The following is an 18,817-nucleotide window of genomic DNA, read 5'->3' on the forward strand; positions in this document are numbered from 1 at the left end:
TTCTTTTATTGTACAGGATTGTTTTAGCTATCCTTGGTTTTTTGTTTTTCCATATGAAGTTGAGAATTGTTCTTTTCAAGGCCTGTAAAGAATTGTGTTGGAATTTTGATGGGAATTGCATTGAATCGGTATATAGCTTTTGGTAAGATGAACATTTTTTACTATGCTAATCCTACAGACCTATGAACTTGGGAGATCTTTCCATCTTCTGACAGTCTTCAATTTGTTTCTTCAGAGGCTTGAAGTTTTTGTCATACAGATCTTTCACTTGCTTACAGTTATACCAAGATTCTTTACATAATTTGTGGGAATTGTGAACTGTGATGTTTTTCTGATTTTTTCTCAGCCCATTTATCCTTTGTTAAGATTGTTTTTTAGTTAATTTTTTATGGAGCTACTTTCTGATAGTGTTTGTCAGCTATAGTAATTCTTTGGTAGAATTTTTTGGGTCACTTATGTATACTATCATATTATCTGTGAATAGTGATACTATGATTTCTTCCTTCTCAATTTGTATCCAGTTGATCTTTTTTAGCTGTCATATTGCTTTATCTAGAACTTCAAGTATTATATTGAAGAAATATGGAGAAAAGGGATAGCCTTGCCTTGTATCTTATTTTAATGAAATTGCTCTACGTTTCTCTTCAATTAATTTAGTGTTGGCTATTGGCTTGCTGTATATTGCCTTTTGTATTTAGGTATGTGCTTGCAACCCTGATTTCTCCAAGACTTGTGACATGAAGGGGTGTTGGATTTTGTTAAATGTTTGTTTCATCATTTAAGGAGATGATACTGTCTTTTTTTTTCTTTTCCATTGTTATATGGTATTTTTTGCATATTGAATCACCCCTGAAAACCTAGGGTGAAGCCTACTTGATCATGATGGGATGATGGGTTTTGCTTGTTTGTGTGTTTGTTTTGCTTTGCTTTAGTGTGGAAATATTGCTCTGTATTGCTTTTTACAAATTAATTATTTTATTTATTTATGTCCAAATTTTGACCCCCTTTTCCTGATTCCTCCGCATATAGTTTTTTCTCCATGTTCCTTCTTCTTCATCTCTGACAGTGTGCCTCCCTGGGCATTCCGCCTTCTCTGGGGCATCAAGTCTACATGATTAGGCACGTCTTCCACTGGGGCCAGACAAGGCAATCCTCTGCTACATAGAGTTGCCTGGAGCCTCAGACCACCTGTGTACACTCTTTGATTGGTGCCCTACTCTCTGGAAGTTTCCAGGGGTCCACATTAGTTGACACTGTTGGTCTTACCTATGTGGTTGCCATCCCCTTCAGCTCCTTCAAATCTTTCCCCTAACTTTTTCGTAGGGGTCCCCAACCTCAGTCTAATGCTTTACTATAAGTATCTGCAACTTTCTCAGTCAGCTGCTGGTAGGGTCTCTTGGAAAACAGTCATGTTAGGCTCCTGTCATGAATGTCCTTTTGGGTCTGAGTTGACCATATTCAGGATGATATTTTCTAGTTCTAGATGCTTAATGTTTCTAATGTGTTCTTAGATTTGATTTGCAAATATTTTATTGAGTATTTTTGCATTAATGTTTATAAGGGAAATTGATGTAAAATTCTCTTTCTTTGTTGTGGTCTTTGTGTGGGTTAGGTGTCAGGGTGATTTTGGTCTCATAGAATGAGTTTGACAGTGTTCCCTCTGTTTCTATATTATGAGTAGTTTTAGGATTACCAAAGTATTAGTTCTTTTTTGAAAGTATGGTAGAATTCTGGGCTAAATCATCTAGCCCTGGTCATTGTTGTTGCTGCTGTTATAGTACTATTTAGATTGTTTAGCTGATCTTGATTTAACTTTGGCAAGTAAAATCTATCCTAAAAATTGTCCATTTCATTTACATTTTCCAATTTTGTTGAGTATAGTCTTTTGAAGTAAGACCTATCAATTTTTTTTGAATTTCCACAGTGTCTGTCTGATCTTATGTTCCTTTTTTTTTTCATTTATCATTTTGTTAATTTAGATACTATCTCTCTGGCTTTTAATTAGTTTGGTTAAAGGTTTGCATATCTTGTTGATTTTCTCTAAAAGCAGTTCTTGGTTTTGTTGATTCTTAATATTTTTCTCTTTGTTTCTAATTGATTTTATCCCTGAGTTAGATTATTTCCTGTCTTCTATTCCTTTTGGGTGTATTAGCTTCTTTTTGTTCTAGAGCTTTCAGGTGTGCTGTTAGGTTGCTAGTATAAGATCTCTCCAATTTCTTTTTGAAGGCAATTAGTACTGTGAACTTTTGTCTTAGGACTGCTTTCATTGTGTCCCACAAGTTTGGGTATGTTGTGTTTTCAATTTTGTTGTTCATTCTGAAAACTGGAAACAACCTAGATGTCTCTCAACCAAAGAATGAATAAAGAAAAGTGATATATTTACACAATGGAATATTACTCAGCTATTAAACACAAAGATAGCATGAAATTTTCAGACCAATGGAGAAAACTCTTTCTGCCTCATCTGCCAAAATGACCCCAGAGCCTAGGAAGGGCAGAACAGTATATGAGCTTAGTTTTCTGCAGTCTTTTATTAGCTTCATTTCTGCCAGTAGTGGGTCTTTGTGTTAGTCATCTGCTACTGCAAATAGAAGCATTTCCAAACATGTTTTATGTTCCAATAGCTTATTGCTTGAAATATATTGTCTATTATACTTTATTTACCTACTTATTATTATTTAGCCACCAATTATTACCCTATAATGGTCTCCTAGAAGTATAGGGAGGATCATTAATAAAGCTGCTATCTAAGTAATTAACTATAATCCCCATGTTGCACACTCAGTCTTTAAAATTGTTTACCCTGAATGCCTGCTACTCCATCCCTTCTAGCTCAGGTCATTTTAAACTGATTTCCCTTGTGACTTGTTTTTGCCTGAAAATTTTTTATATGAGTTTGGAGATGTAGGTAGATAAAAATGGATATATTGAAATTTACCAATAAATCATAAAAATATTTGAAACAATTCTTTTATGCACATTTGCATTCACCAGTCATTAAAGACAAAATAAAGATTTCATATTTCACCAGTCCTATTGATAACAACTATTCTATTCCCCAACTCCAGTGTTGTTAGTTCTTTTAGAGCTTTGAGTTTCCTTCAAAGTGTTTTGATAGCTTGAACCCCTAGCTCTTCCTTTCCTTCCTACACAACTTTGTTTCTGAAAATCAAAATATCCTTCAAAACCAGTTTGTGCTGCACCAACATTTTTGGATGTGTAGTCTTCTACTGGGTTGTGGATGACTTTCCAGGGCATGCTTATTTACAGAGAACCAACTCTCTGTCTCCCAGCAGCTATCAACTGCTGGCAGGTCCATGGCTAGGGCTAGAATAGCATGCTCAGCTCCCCTCTTGGTCCAGCTTGGGTTTGCACAGGCTCTGTTCATATTGTCACCATCACAGCCATGGCCATGGTTCCTTGTAGTCTATTTGCTGCTTCCAATTCTCACACTCTACCTGCCTCCTTTTCCACATGATCCCAGAGCCTAGGAAGGGCAGTGCAGTACATGTTTTTTTTTTCCCTTTCAGGGCTGAGCATTCTGGAGTCTTCTATTTGCCATACTTGGGGGCAGTTATGGGTCTTTCTGTGTGTCACCATCTAATATAAACAGAAGCTTCTCACGTGAGGCTCCAGAGATGAGTAACTGTTTTATTCTTATCTCTGAACACTTTACTTAGTTATCAGGTACCCTATTTCTAAGCAAGTATATTAGGTTTTCTTGTCACATACATGATAATACACACTGCAAGAGACAGGAAATGTGTGAGATGATGAATATATTAACTTGATTCATATTAACAGCCAATTTTATAATCTGTATGGTATGTGCCTTTTATATATTTTTTTTTATTTGAGACTGAGTTTTTCTTTGCAGCCTTGGCTGTCCCCAAATTTACTCTATTGACCAGGCTAGCCTTGAATCCACAGAGATTATGTTGTATTTGTATGTACAAGTATGACCTGAAGTAGTGTTGAAAGTTTAATTTAAAAATTCTATTGTTTTCATATCAAATTCCTGATTTGAATAAATAATTTCATATAGCTGGATGCATGTCTATTTTCTGCCAAACTGGAGAAAAGCAGAGAAGCTTCTTTTCTCAGTAGTTAAATTTGGGTTAACACACAAGATTCACAAAGGGAGAAGATTTACCTTTTTTTTCTATATTCTTTGTTTACATCCCAAATGATTTCTCCTTTCCTGTTTCTCCCCTCCCCATCCGTAAGCCCTATTCCCCAGTCAGCACCCTTCCACTTCTCTGTCCTGGTAATCTCCTACATTACTGCATCAAGCCTTGTCAGGACAGGGCCCTCTTTTTCCTTCTTTTTAGGAATGATTTGGTATTTGAATTGTGTCTTGGGTATTCAGACCTTCTGAGCTAATATCCACTTATCAGTGACTACATTCCATGTGCGTTCTTTTGTGAATGGGTTACCTCACTTAGGATGATATTTTCCAGTTCCAACCACTTGCCTAAGAATTTCATGAATTCATTGTTTTTAATTGCTGAGTAGTATTCCATTGTGTAAATATACCACATTTTCTGTATCCATTCCTCTGTTGGGGGATATCTGGGTTCTTTCCAGCTTCTGGCTATTATAAACAAGGCTGCTATGAACATAGTGGAGCATGTGTCCTTGTTGCATGCCAAGGAATCCGCTGGGTATATGCCCAGGAGTGGTATAGCAGGGTCCTCTGGAAGTGTCATGCCCAGTTTTCTGAGGAACCGCCAGACTGATTTCTAGAGTGGTTGTACCATCTTGCAATCCCACCAGCAGTGGAGGAGTGTTCCTCTTTCTTCACATCCTCTCCAAACACCTGCTGTCTCCTGAGTTTTTAATCTTAACCATTCTGACTGGAGATTTATCTTGATATATGCTGCTTGAGAAGCATCTTTAAAAAATGCTCAACATCATTAGTCATTAGGGAAATGAAAATCAAAACAACCCTGAGATTTTACCTTACACCAGTCAGAATGGCTAAGATTAAAAACTCAGGAGACAACAGGTGTTGGAGAGGATGTGGAGAAAGAGGAACACTCCTCCACTGCTGGTGGGGTTGCAAATTGGAGAAACCACTCTGGAAATCAGTCTGGTGGTTCCTCAGAAAACTGGGCACATCACTTCCAGAGGATCCTGCTATACCACTCCTGGGCATATACCCAGAGGATTCCCCAGCATGTAATAAGGATACATGCTGCACTATGTTAATAGCAGCCCTATTTATAATAGCCAGAGCTGGAAAGAACCCAGGTATCCCTCAACGGAGGAATAGATACAAAAAATGTGGTATATATACACAATGGAGTACTATTCAGCCATTAGAAACAATGAATTCATGAAATTCTTTGACAAATGGATGGAGCTGAGAACATCATACTAAGTGAGGTAACCCAGTCTCAAAAGATCAGTCATGGTATGCACTCACTAGTAAGTGGATATTAGCCTAGAAAATTGGAATACCCAAGACATAATCCACACATCAAATGATGTCCAAGAAGAACAGAGGAGTGTCCCCTGGTTATGGAAAGACTCAGTGTAGCAGTATAGGGCAATACCAGAACAGGGAAATGGGAAGGGGTGGATGGGGGAATAAGGGGAGGGAAGAAGACTTACGGGACTTTCGGGGAGTGGGAAGCCAGAAAAGGGGAAATCATTTGAAATGTAAATAAAAATATATCGAATAAAAATTTGGAATCAGAATAAAAAGGCACAAAAAGAATATTTATAAACGTATTTCATATTTTCATTTTATTATATATTTTCATATAAAGCTAAAAAAGAGTATTATTTTCTGTATTATTTTAACCAAGTTACTCTTAACATGTTTGCATACATAACTTATAGTTTAAATTTTAAAATGTCATATTCTCTGTACTGGCAAAATAGCATGTGCATTGTCAATGAAAATTTTTGATGTAAATTTTGACTTTCTGACATTGCAAGCAACTAAACAAAAATACTAAAATAACAAATATGGTTATATTCCAGCAGGCAACATTGGTATTGGCCATAGCTAAACACAGATAAAATATCTGAATACCTAGCAAGTATAACTGTTCTGTTTACTACACCTAAATGTTCAGATAACTCATAAAGCAAGCCTTGTAAAAACTATGCACAATAAAGTCTTATTTCTATAGTCTACAAAGTATTTTTGAAAAATAATTATTATATAAATCTATAAACTGTAGAAAAATTGATACATACTTATTTATTAAATATGTAGAATTTAATTATCTTTCTCATTCCTATATGAGATTTCTCTTTTAAGGACACAGTAGAATCTCCAAGTCACACTTAAGTCCTTGCTCCCGGACAAAGGAACCTGGCCCAGGAGTACTGAATGTGGTTTCTGAAGCAACTGAAGTAACCAGGGAGGCAATTGTATGGAATGTAAAACAAAGCACGAATGGATTGTGGTGATGAACACCTCAGATGATGTCAGAGGACAAGGAAGCCACTGTAGTCTACCGTGGGTTTGGAAGATTTACTGACTTTTCCTTTGAGAGGCCATGTAAATGAGTGGCGTTAAGTGAGACCTCAGGGAACTTGGAAGAATGGATGTAGAGAGAATACAGCCAGTGTGCACACTGGGAAGGACCGATCATCTTAGAAAGTAATGAAAGAAACCTCAGGCAGATTGCCAAGGTCCTTAACACGGCAGGTTACAAAAAGCTGATCCTGGGTTATTTTTGTTGTTGTTTGCTAGAAGGAAGGGAGCCACCCCTGACAGTTTGTTAGTGTGATGCACCTGGTTGGTTTTGCATATGCAAATGATTTTCAAATTAATCTGTCAAAGAATTAAGATCTTGCCTATCTCCCCAGCAAAAGACTATGGTTTTCCGTTTGCAGAAGAGTTAAGATGCTTAGCAAGAATGTTTGAGAGAGAGCCAAGAAATGGTACTACACCAGTGCCCTGGTTAAATAAAAGAGTTTTGTTTGCTGGCTTGTTTTCTTGTTTTTTTTTTTTTTAACACAACCAGTCCTTAGAATGAATATTTCTAGAAATAAGTAGACATTTTTGGATGGATGAGTATTTCCCTGGCCATGGAATTGTACCACGGTTGGATAAATCACCACTTACAGAGTGTGGCAACATGTTGAATTCTTAGTATTTGTTCACTTAATACTTTTAAATCCTGAATTATTTACATGCCAGAGATTACCCTATATAAATATTACATACAGCATTTACAATAGGGCCCAAGATTTTCTCCTATAATCATTCCTTCTGGTAGGACACTAAGCTTATCCCTGAAAAGCCACTGTGGTTTTGAAAAGGTCACATTTGGCCAACCATAATTTACCCTGTGTCTTTCAGTGAGAGGCAGAGCTTTGCCTGACAGAACTTGATGATTTTTGCCATAAAAGATTTCATAGATCTTGATAAGCAGGTGTAATTTCCAAATTGCAAAAAACTGGAGAAAGAGAAAACTCAATACAATAGATTGGAAAATGAAAAAGTAACACATTTGAGAAACCCACTCTCAGCTCAGGAGATAAGGACTAAAGAGCTCCGTTCACCAAATCTCCCACTGCAGTGCCTGGAGGAGTGGAGAGTGTTTGCCTTTCCCCTGCCCTTCATATTTGTGAACTAATAATTTTATGAAGAATTATAATTAATAAGGTATTTGGGGATAGTTTGGTATTAGAAAACTTCACAAAATTTTCATGTTTGATCTGACTCAATTATTTTCAGATAGAATATAAATACACCTAGGTAGATAAAGCATCTTTCTCTTTTGTTGGAATTAGCCAATAATAGCAATTAACTTTTTTTCTGAAATATAGACATGAGTTGGAAATATATTTCTTTACCCAATTCTTCTGTTCTCCTCTTTTTCTGTTTTATTTGGTACAGCAAAACTTGACCTTGAATCTCAAATGACTATGAAGGATTTTTTTTAATTATTAGTAATCATCTATGTGTTCAGGTGTATATTTGTGTGTGCATATACATATATGTATATATGTGTATGTGTGTCCAGTTGACATGTGTGATGTTTGATTGTGTATGTTTGTGCACACATGTGTCACAGTGCGACTCTGTGTGTCTATGTGTTTATATGAAGGTCCATTTGTGCCACACTGTGACTGTGTGTGTGTGCATGTGTGTGTGTGTGTGCATGCACGCACACGCAAGAGGACCTATTTGTGCCACACTGTGGTTGTCATGTGTATGTGAGGGTACATTTGTGCCACAATGTACATGTGTATGTGTGTATCTATATGTGTGCTTCAGTGTTCATGTGTGTGTACATTTGGGTACTCTTGTCACAGTGTGTATGTAGAGGTCCTAGAAACCCCTCTGTCTTCACCTTTCACCCTCCTTTACTGCATTGGACCAGGTTTCTTTTTCTGCTGTTATTTGCTGGGGCTTTTGGAGACAGGCTAGCCTGTCAACTTCTGTGACTTCTCCTGTCCCTCCTGCCTGTCAATTTGCCCGGGAGCACTAGAATTCTAACTGAGCATGACTTAACAGACTTTCTGTAGATTCTGGGTATACAAGCCTAATTCTTCACACTTGCACATCAGTTTGCTCCCCACTCCCTGGTCCCTAAGTCTTTTCAGAGGGCTTGTAAAGTACATTTTGAGCATTTTGTGATTTTCAAAATGTAATAAAGCTTATACTGTTTGGGGATTAGACAATAATCGAGGATTGTTTCTAATATTTAAAAAACACATACAAATTATCTTAACAGCTTACTTCAATTCTTAAATAAGTCCAGTTGCCCTTTAAAATGAAAACCAAATATAAATGGAAAAATAGCTTATATACGCATTATAAAATTTGCCTAATTTTTGCACAATGTTTATAGTTTTGTAACTACTTAATAGCCTGATTCAGAGACGTGGAAGATATTGTACTGTGGCCTTTTACCTGAATGTCAGAATCAAATATGTAAATCCTGAAACCTGGGGTAACTGAGGAGCCTCAATACCAAGATGACCAATAGAAGATTGCCAGGATGTGGACAAAGCATTAAGGGTGTTGTGAACTGTGTGTTTATAGAAAAGATGATATACTTTTCTTCAGAATAATATTTGAAGCAAAATATCTCATTATAATGTTATTAAAGACAAAGTTATGGTTTTTCTGGATACAGGAACTTATATGTGCAAAAAGCTTGTTCTATATTGGTATTATAGTCTGTTCAGCTATAAAGCAGTCACTGTAGTTGACACGATGGTTTATTCCTCTCTACAGAATCAGGTACCGAGAGCTAGAACAGACTTTCAGAATCAAGACTCAGAACACCACTGTCCCTATTGTCTCAAGCCTCAGGTTAACCCTTGGAAGTGCTGATCCTGCTGCTAAAGGTGACACCCTGTGTTAGTCAGTCCCAAAGTTCTCATAGTTTTGTAACTACTTAATAACCTGATTCAGAGACATGGAAGATATTGTACCTATACCTATATTTCAACAGGAAATCTGGAGGCAAACACAATTTATTTCCAACTGTCCCATGTGGTTATTATTTGCCTTTGACTTGAAGGTACCCTATCCTAGAAACTGTTTCTTTCTCTGGGGCATACACCAGGGACTTTTATTTCAGGAAATCCCCAAACTTCTCCCTTCTCACATGGATGTGCTAGTGTGTATTGGCTCCTTTTGACTCTCTCTCTCTCTCTCTCTCTCTCTCTCTCTCTCTCTGTGTGTGTGTGTGTGTGTATGTGTGTGTGTGTGTGTGTGAGAGAGAGAGAGAGAGAGAGAGAGAGAGAGAAATGTCCTTCCTTTGCATCAAGTTAGCATTTATTTTGGATGTCCATTTATGGTGTGGTGATGGTTTTGATTTAAACCATTGTATGATTTAAACAGACATCTCTGAGTGTCTATTTCAATCAGCAAAAATGAAGAGACAGAACCTTCGAGCTTGCTAGGAGTAAGGCAAGTCTCAGTTCCTGTACAAAACTGATTCCTCTTTCAATGTAATATCAACACTATCATACATTTTGAATTCTGAATATTTCTCTAAGTATGTATGCCACATACAGTTCTAAAAGATGCATATACGTAGATAGACATGCCCTCTATATAATAGAATCATACATACTATTGTAAGATTTTTCTTTTGCCATAATGTTTACATGCAAGCAAATATAATTGATTGCCAATGTTCTATTGTGTGTCTGCCCCATTTTGACTAAAGTGTCTTTTTGTTATTGATAGGACTGTAGTAAATATGTTATGAGGTCATTCTGTCAAACTCCCATGTTCATTTCTTCTCTGAAATCTGTATGTTGACTTATCAAGGTATATATGCATATAAAATTTGATAAATATGGTCAAAATAATTTCTAGACAAAAGATTTATATAGTTAAGTAGATATGAGAATATATATATATATATATCCTTCTGAATATATATGGATTTATACACATTCAATAATCAATAGGACTTCATAATGCTTCAGAGCTTTGCCATATTATCAAGAACCACACTGCTCAGTATGACTCTCTGATTTAAAACATTGCTTGATTTAAACAGACATCTTTTAGTCTCTGTTTCAGCCAGCAAAAATGAAGAGACAGAATCTTCGAGCTTCGAGGAGCAAGTCAAGTCTCAGCTCCTGTGCAAAACTGACCTCCTCAAGTAAGAGACAACTGTCAATCTCTCACTCAATGGCATATTTTCTTTTAGTTGAAGCTGTGCATTAGAATAAGTTTGATCCTGAGAGTGTAGCTTACCCCTCTTTTGAGGCCACAAAACTGGTTTGGTTTGGGTTTTCAAAACAATATCTTGCCGTAATGAAAGTGCCATAGAGTTCCGAGCCTCCCACGGCGTTCCAGCAACATTCTGATCATGGTTCCAGGACCTCCATACAGCTGCCTAGCAGTCTTTATTCCTTCTATAGTTTCATCAAGACAGTTATAAAAGCTGTGGGAGTAACAGACAGGACCAGTGGTCTAACTATGGGAGAGGTCAACCCAAGAAGGAGCTCAGACACCTCAGAAAATAGGGAAGTACAGCTCTGACTGCCTGGACTCTATAACGTTATTATATATAACATATTAATATGAAGTTATCATAAAGACTCTGTGTTCTCTACTAATTGCGGCCTACAGCTGAACAAAAAGAAGAACTAATTGAGCCAATGCCCATTCTGATTGGATTCGCAAGTGTGTAGTTTCCGATTTCCTCTCTGCAGCTGTGCCAAGGTTAAAGCTTTCAGCTGTTTGTGGTTTTGAGACTTATCCAGCTAGCTCCTCATGGAATGGGCTGGTTTACGATGCAGGGGAATGACTGGCACCCAGATGGGTTTCCGAAGCAGAGTTGAGGACATGTCTCAGCTCAGTTTGCACTACCACTTTAACTGGTTTTGCTCCTGACTTCACAAATAGAAGTTGCAAATTTGAGAATCAATGTTGCTGTTCAAGTGGTGGGTGCAATATGTCTGACAATGCTCTTTCATGCAGGTGACCCATTTGAGCAGTGGGACACTTTTTTGGGTGTTAAGAACTTTGAGATGGATTTTGTTCCTGGGAAATTGGTGATGCCTACAAGAATGCAGAGATCTCGTTCCACAATAAACAAAGCAATTAATGTGTCTTTAATTTACACCTAACCAAACAGAAAGGGTGCATTTATTCCATGTGACATGTAGACAATTTTTTCCCTCAAAAACAAAGTTTCATGCTGTGACTACAATTAGTGTAATTGTCAGCACTTCTTTAAAAACAAATATGTATTAAGAGAAACGCCAGCATTGTGCCCTCCTCTGGTGTGAAAATGAGACAATCAAAATCTATTGTAATTACCTCAGTGATATTATAATTAGCAATGATTAAGTTATTCCATGCTGCTTTTTTCCTCTTGGCTACAATTAAAAAAGTATATATCTTTCCAGTGCACATTACTGTGATCATTTTACCTCAATACATGTCTGGTAAGTGGATAAATTAGAAGTAATTTTAAAGCAAACTCCGTTAAAACATATATCTTTCTATTTAACTACCTTAACCCTCTACTTGCATCTGTGTTTCCTGTTGCTTGCTGGGGGAAAAAAATTACCTCCTCCCTGGTTTCTTGGTCGGAATTCAAGCATGGTTTTAAATAGTTCTAGATAACGGCTTCTTTGTTTGTTTTGTTAATTACAGATATTAGAACGCGATTAATCATTCAGTCTTTGCCAAGCATGCTCACCTAGCTAGGATACACCACTCGGTTAATCACCCGTTTTTAAAATAAATGTCTGAAAATGCCAGCCAGCTGTGTAGCACGGCAAGAAAAGACCCTGGGCAGATGAATGTCTCTGTATTTGAGTTAAGAACAAGAGTAAAGTAGAACACCTTTATAAATATCTTTCATAAAACACAGATATCCTTATTCTTTTTTTTTTCCCCATAGATCCTTGCATATCATCTCTCCTACTTACTGTTGATGGGTAAAACGAATTAGTGAGAAAAAGGAAGATTTGATTACCACGTGTAGCCTAACTCAATTTGTAGAATAAGAGCTGGTTGTAATGTGGTCTCCTTCATCTCAGATATTTAGAGTCAAATAGGCTCATTTGTCTATATGCTCTTATTAGCGGTATGTGCATTTTTGTTTGATTTTGCCTTATTTCAGTTCATTATGCCCCTTAGCTGGCCATGGTAAGGAGAGTAGAAACAGGATAGATGATTGCTACTTCTCAGGAAAGATAAAGCAAAGGTGAAATTACGCTGATACAGTGACATGCGGAGACATGTGGACTCATGCTCTTCCTAGATGATGACAGAATTGCCAAATAATGAGAAACAGAGGGACAGGTTGTCGGGGAGTTAGACTCACAGAGCTTCAAGGTGCTTGGCCATATATGTTAAATCATTCCAAACCACCAGTGACAAACCATACATGCAAGACTTCTAAAGATGAGCAGAATAGTCCTAATGCATTCTGTGCTAACCAGAACTTTGCCCAGGTCTGAACAGCGGCAAGGAGAGGCTCCATGACAGACTTGGTTGCCAGCATTTGCCATCTTGAACTGTTCCATCATTTGTTGAACAAGGGGTTCAGACTTTTGGTTTGTCCTGGATGCTTCCTGGGTCGAGTCCGGTGTGCCAGCCTCTTCCCCTGCTATTGCTGTGGCATAGGGAACAAGTCAGTGATCCACATCCATGCTGCCTTTTCAAGAGAGAGTAAGTGGCACAGTTGAGAGCTACAGCAAAGAGGACAGTTCTGCCCTTCAGTGTTTGTGAATTACAGTGAGAGGAGTCATCTGGGGTGTTGGATTGTGCGTCCTCTGGAGCCAGAAGTATACTGTTTATGAAGAGTAGGACTTAGGTATCTACTAAGAAAATGCCAAGGATGAGTTTCTCCTCCATCCAGAACACCATCTCCTCATTCCATTTCCTTCTTTTCTGCCTGGGAGCCCCCTCAAGGGAGGGTCTGTACCTAGGTTCGATTTCCTCCCTAGTTTCTTTCCTGCAAACAACACCCTGCTTCTGTTTTCTCTGCTCTGTTAAAAGCTAAGGCGCCTAGTGATCATTTAACTGCTAGATCAGATGGGATTCTCTAACTTGGCGTCCCAGGAGTTTCATGATTCTAAAGTAAATACCACCGAAACCTTTCCTTCATACCTAATATCCTCTTTGCTTTCAAGTATTCACAAGGCGTGGAATAAACCAAGCTCTCTGGATTTCATTTCCGTGCACAATCTAATGTGTCTAAATTTAATCATTTTTTTTCTGTTGAGTTTCAAATTTTAGAAAGCCTTCCAATTGTTTTGAAGGAGACATATGGTTTAAATGAATGAATGATTTTGATTGCAATGGTCTAGAAAATTTTAATATTAAGCAAGTGGGATTATAATCAGTATATATGTAGCTCAGTGAAAATTATACAATCGTATTTAAAAATGAATATTACTCTGCTGCAGGGTTTCAAACATAGAACACTTCAGTCCAGCATACCTGGTTTCTAATTCCTGATTTTTCTCCTACTGTTACACATAGCCTGGGATTCCTCAATAGCTGGCATGAAAAATAAAATGCTTTTCTCCACACTGGGATGTCTTAGGCACAAATAATTGAATAATCCTAAGTATCTGAATACTGATGCGTGATCCATGGAGATTGTTCCACATGTATTCACTATTAATACTGCTCCGGGTTATAAATTCCTCCAATTTTGTTTGGTTATCCAAATGACATTGTTTTCTCTTCATAAATTCAGTATACTTATTTTTTTAAAGCCTACGGTCTTTTATTTTCTTTAAAATTAGAGTTAAAAGAAAAAAATTCCAGAGAAAGCAAACTATAAATCTCAGCAGCTCCCTGGAGGAGGCAACTAGAGAAGAAAAGGGAGGAAGGTCCTTTGAGTAAGTCTATATGGAAGTATGCCCATATAGAGCCACATGGTAGTTGAGAGGAAGTATGTGGTTGGGAAAGACTTTAGGAGAAAAAGCAAGGAAACCCACAGTATTTGGTCCAAGTACGCTTAAAATGGAAAAAAAGGAAAAGTTGTGTTTCATGAATAATTTCAAAACAGTGGGAAGACTCAGACAGGAGCAGTCTTGTTATAAGGGACTGTCTACTGGTTGAGTTTTCTGTGAAGGCAAAATGCAGTATCTCATTAAAGGAGAAAAGGAATAGTTATTCTACTTTTTCCTTTAGCATGAATCATGAGGACATTACTCACTTTTCTAGGGTCCCTTTACCTCCCTGAGCAGCAGTTCCTTGGCCAGGTCTTTGAACAGCCCAACTGGATTAATTCTTAAGGGAGGAGACAATTGTATTTATCTACTAGAAGTAAATTTCATTTTTACTATAATATCCCTTTCTCTGAAGAGGAAACCCTAGAATAATATAGGATATGTGCTGAAGTTGGGGACAGTCAACTTTTTTTAGTTCATTACTATATTATTGAATGCTGACTGTCATCTAACACATTATCTGTCCTCATATTTGCAAGTTCCTAAAGTTAAAACATTTTCCCTAAACTTTTGCCAAGTCTTTAACTGTCCTCATGTCATATTTTTTTTTACAAATTAGGAGGGATAATTATTGAATAAATGTAAGTGGTCCAAAGTAATTTATTATTTTATAAAAGACAATCCCAAATGTTGTCCCACTTCCAGTCTGGTCCCCCTTCTCAGAATTTCCCCCATTTCCCCTTTCCTTCCTCTCTGAAATAATGCGGTGCCCCCCCCCCCCATGGCATTCTCCCTCCCTGGGGGATCAAGTCTCTACAGGATTAGACATATCCTTTCCTCCCGATGCCAGAAAGGCAATCCTCTGCTACATATGCAACCTATCTGAAAAATTTTCAACCCAAAATTATTCCTGTCTAAAAGAAATGCAGACAAAAATGGACCAGCACAACTTGGGATCTATCCCCTGGGTAGGCACCAAATCCTAACACTATTACCGATGCTATGCTGTGCTTATAGACAGGAGCCTAGCATGTCTATCCTCTACCAACATGACTCTACCAGCAGCTGACTGAGACAACTACAAATACTCACAGCCTAATATTGGACCAAGACTTGAAGTCATGGACCAACTATGGAAAAGTTAGCAGAAGGACTGAAGGAACTCAAGAGGACAGCAGCCTCTTAGGAAGACTAACAGTATCAACTAACCTGGACCCCTGGGAGCTCTCAAAGACTAAGCCACCAATCAAATAGCATACATGGGTTGTTCTCATGTCACATTGTTAAATGGGGAAAACAGAGATTTTATTGAGAGAGAGAGAGAGAGAGAGAGAGAGAGAGAGAGAAATCACTTTCTCCCTCTGGTAACTGAATTAGAGATGTGCAAAAGAAAGTTAGCTGTTCAAAGGTCTCTTACTGTACTGGTTGTTAAGAATGTTTGCACTACTGTCAATATTTTTGTTGTTGCTACTGTTTGTTTTTGATTTTTATTTGCTATCTGTTTTTTTTATAAGCTTCACATAGCAGATAGGTCAGAATGTTTCTTTTCTTTTTTTTCTTATGTACTTCCCTATAAGTAATATTGTGCTAAGGAACACAATATTATTTTTGTTTAATTAGCAGAGGTAAATTTGTTATATTTGTCAAAGTTATTGATTATAATATGTTCCTCTCAGCATTTTAAGTTTTCTTCAGATTGCATAAATAGCTAGAAATAGAGACATAAGGAAAAACAAACACATTATCAAAATCTGGACTATTACATCCTCTCAGTGGATAGAGAATATATCCTGTAATTCACAAGTTGAAATTTTTACTTCATTTTAACTTTCTTCAATTTGAATTCTATAAAATTTATTCTTTCCAAAATTACTTTGTATATCACTTGAAGCATAAGATACAAAAGATTGAGTAATTCATGTATAACAAAAATCTATTCTTAGAGTTGGAAGAGTTGCAAAACACAGATCAAGGCAAATAGATTTGGTGTTTGGTAAAGGCTCATAGCTTTTCTTACATACAATTATGTTTCTTTGTTGTATCTTTCAGTGGCCAAAAGCACACATGAGTTCCCTTATACTTTTCTTTAAAGTCAATGTGTAATATCTAAGTCTATTGCTATCTTATGGAGTCTGTAGTCAAAGGGTCTCACAGATTCCCACCCTAACCAAACATCATAGGCTATTGCTTAGGCTATTAGTTTTCTTCCACAATCTGATGATAAGTGCCTACTAATGAGGATACTACACGTGCTATTGAACTTAGAAGAGTAGAGCTGGTGCCCAACTAAAAGCTTCACTTTAACTGAGTATCACTCATGATGCTGAAAAGTACTTTGTATTCAACAGAGGAAAATGATGTATCAATATCTCCCAACTACTAACTCTGTGCCCTACAGCAATAAGATATATTGCAACAATATTGACACAAATGTTATGAGAATAATCAACCTCACCTTTTCTATTGTATTAAGGTCCACTTCATTAGACAAAACCCATATCTGATAAAATGGTCAGAAACCATGACAAGGTTATTCATGGATCTAGGGAAACCCTACTGATATTATTCTGCTAAATAAATACAGTAATAAAATGAGTACTAATGGCATTCTGATACGCCCATAGATCTGCGAACTGCTCCATCCTTATCAGAGAAGCTGCTTCTTGAGGTAGATGGGAATTAACAAAGAGATCAAGAATGGATACTGTGTAGACTTTGGAGTAGTGATACCAATAGTATGTCTTTACTAAACTCCTCCCTTCAAGGTTTAGAGATCTTTGGTGAACAGGAGGCAGAAAGATTTTTTTAAGAGCCAGAGGTGTTGAGCGACACAAAGAAACAGCATTAAGACATTTTTCAAGTCTAATGGAGGTGGAGCAGAGATGGCACGAAAGCAGAGGTCCTCCTCAGATAGCAGGCTGCTCAGGGCAGCTTGGTTTGGACCAGAGGGCTCAGTAAGCAGAGAAGATGGGTTGGGAAAAGGAAGCTAACCTGTGTGATTCAGGAGTCTCAGGTCTGATGTAGTTGCATCCATGATGTAGAGGCAACCAGAGAATGGAGGTCCCTCTGGGATAGCACACTGCTCAGGGTAGATTGACTTGACCCAGAGAGCTCAGAGAGCAGGAAAGCTGGGTGGGGGAAGGGAAACGTACCTGTATGGTTCAGTAGTTTGATGGAGTTGGGACAGAGGTGGCAGGAGAATGGAGGTCTCCCCGTGATAGCAGACTGTTCATAGAAGCTTGGTTTCTAATTTCTTTAATTTTCAGTAAGTTAAATACTTTTTCTGAGTTAGGAAGTATGGCTTAATCAACTTAATTCAAGTCATATCAACAGGCATCTTTTACTCATGGATGTTGACGCTGCTTTAGAGTTTTGGATGATAGCGGTAAAGGGGTCCAGAACTCATGCTCTTTCAATGCTTGAACCAGTTAATAGGACTTCTGGATAAACAATATGGGAAATTATGCCACTGTCGTGAGTTCATTTATAACATTACCACCTGCCCCCCAACACACACCAAAATTTAAATGGTAAATTCTCAGTCCCCAGTGTTTTGGGTCATAACATTCTTTAGAAACAGAGTTATCAAAACAGTAATTAATTTAAGAAAGTTAATGATACAGTAGAGTGGACTTCCATTCTAATATAACTGATATATTTATAGGTGTTAATCTGGGCACATTGGATGTGTGCACATGCATGCGTGTACACACACACACACACACACAATCACACATTTCAGTATCCTTTAATGCTAAGATCAAAGCAGAGATTATAATGATGCCAAGGAACAATGAGGATTTAAAGAAAAGTACCATAAGGTGAGGGAAATTTTTGAATCACATTTTTCTCCAGACCCTTTAGATGGAACTGTTCTCAGTCTTACCCCCAGAATTGTGAGGTAGCAAATGTGTACTGTTTCTGTCTCCCATTTGTCAAATTATGATGAGCATCCTGACAAGATGCTATGACAGGTAGCTGTTATTTTCTTGTTCAAACAAGGGATGAGTGGAAACTATGTAGTCTAATCTTGGAGTGTGTCGCATACCTTCCCTTGGAAAGAAATCATGGTATTGTGCACATATTTTATGTAAAAAGGAGATGTAGATAGATCTGCCCCTTATTTGTAGAGGAAAAAGAATAGAGTGTGTCACAGACATACTATTACCACCATAATTCACTCTTGGTAGAATAGAAAATAGCTTTGTCTTCCTGTGTTCTCAATGGCAAATACAGCTCCCAGTTAACATCCTCCCTTTCATTGTGTTATGAGGTTCTCATAGCATTGACTCTAGTGATTTCTTAAAATATAGGTGCATGTGTGAGAATCAGACTGGGGAACTCAAGTTTCTTTTCTGGTGATAAAACTTATAGCCTTAGTGCTTGCTTTAACAGTTGTTAGCTAAATCACAGCAGAAATCAATGTCAGTGGTAGGCAGAGAAAATAAACTAGAGG

This window comes from Apodemus sylvaticus, chromosome 1, assembly GCF_947179515.1.
Source record: "Apodemus sylvaticus chromosome 1, mApoSyl1.1, whole genome shotgun sequence".
Taxonomy (NCBI): Eukaryota; Metazoa; Chordata; class Mammalia; order Rodentia; family Muridae; genus Apodemus; species Apodemus sylvaticus.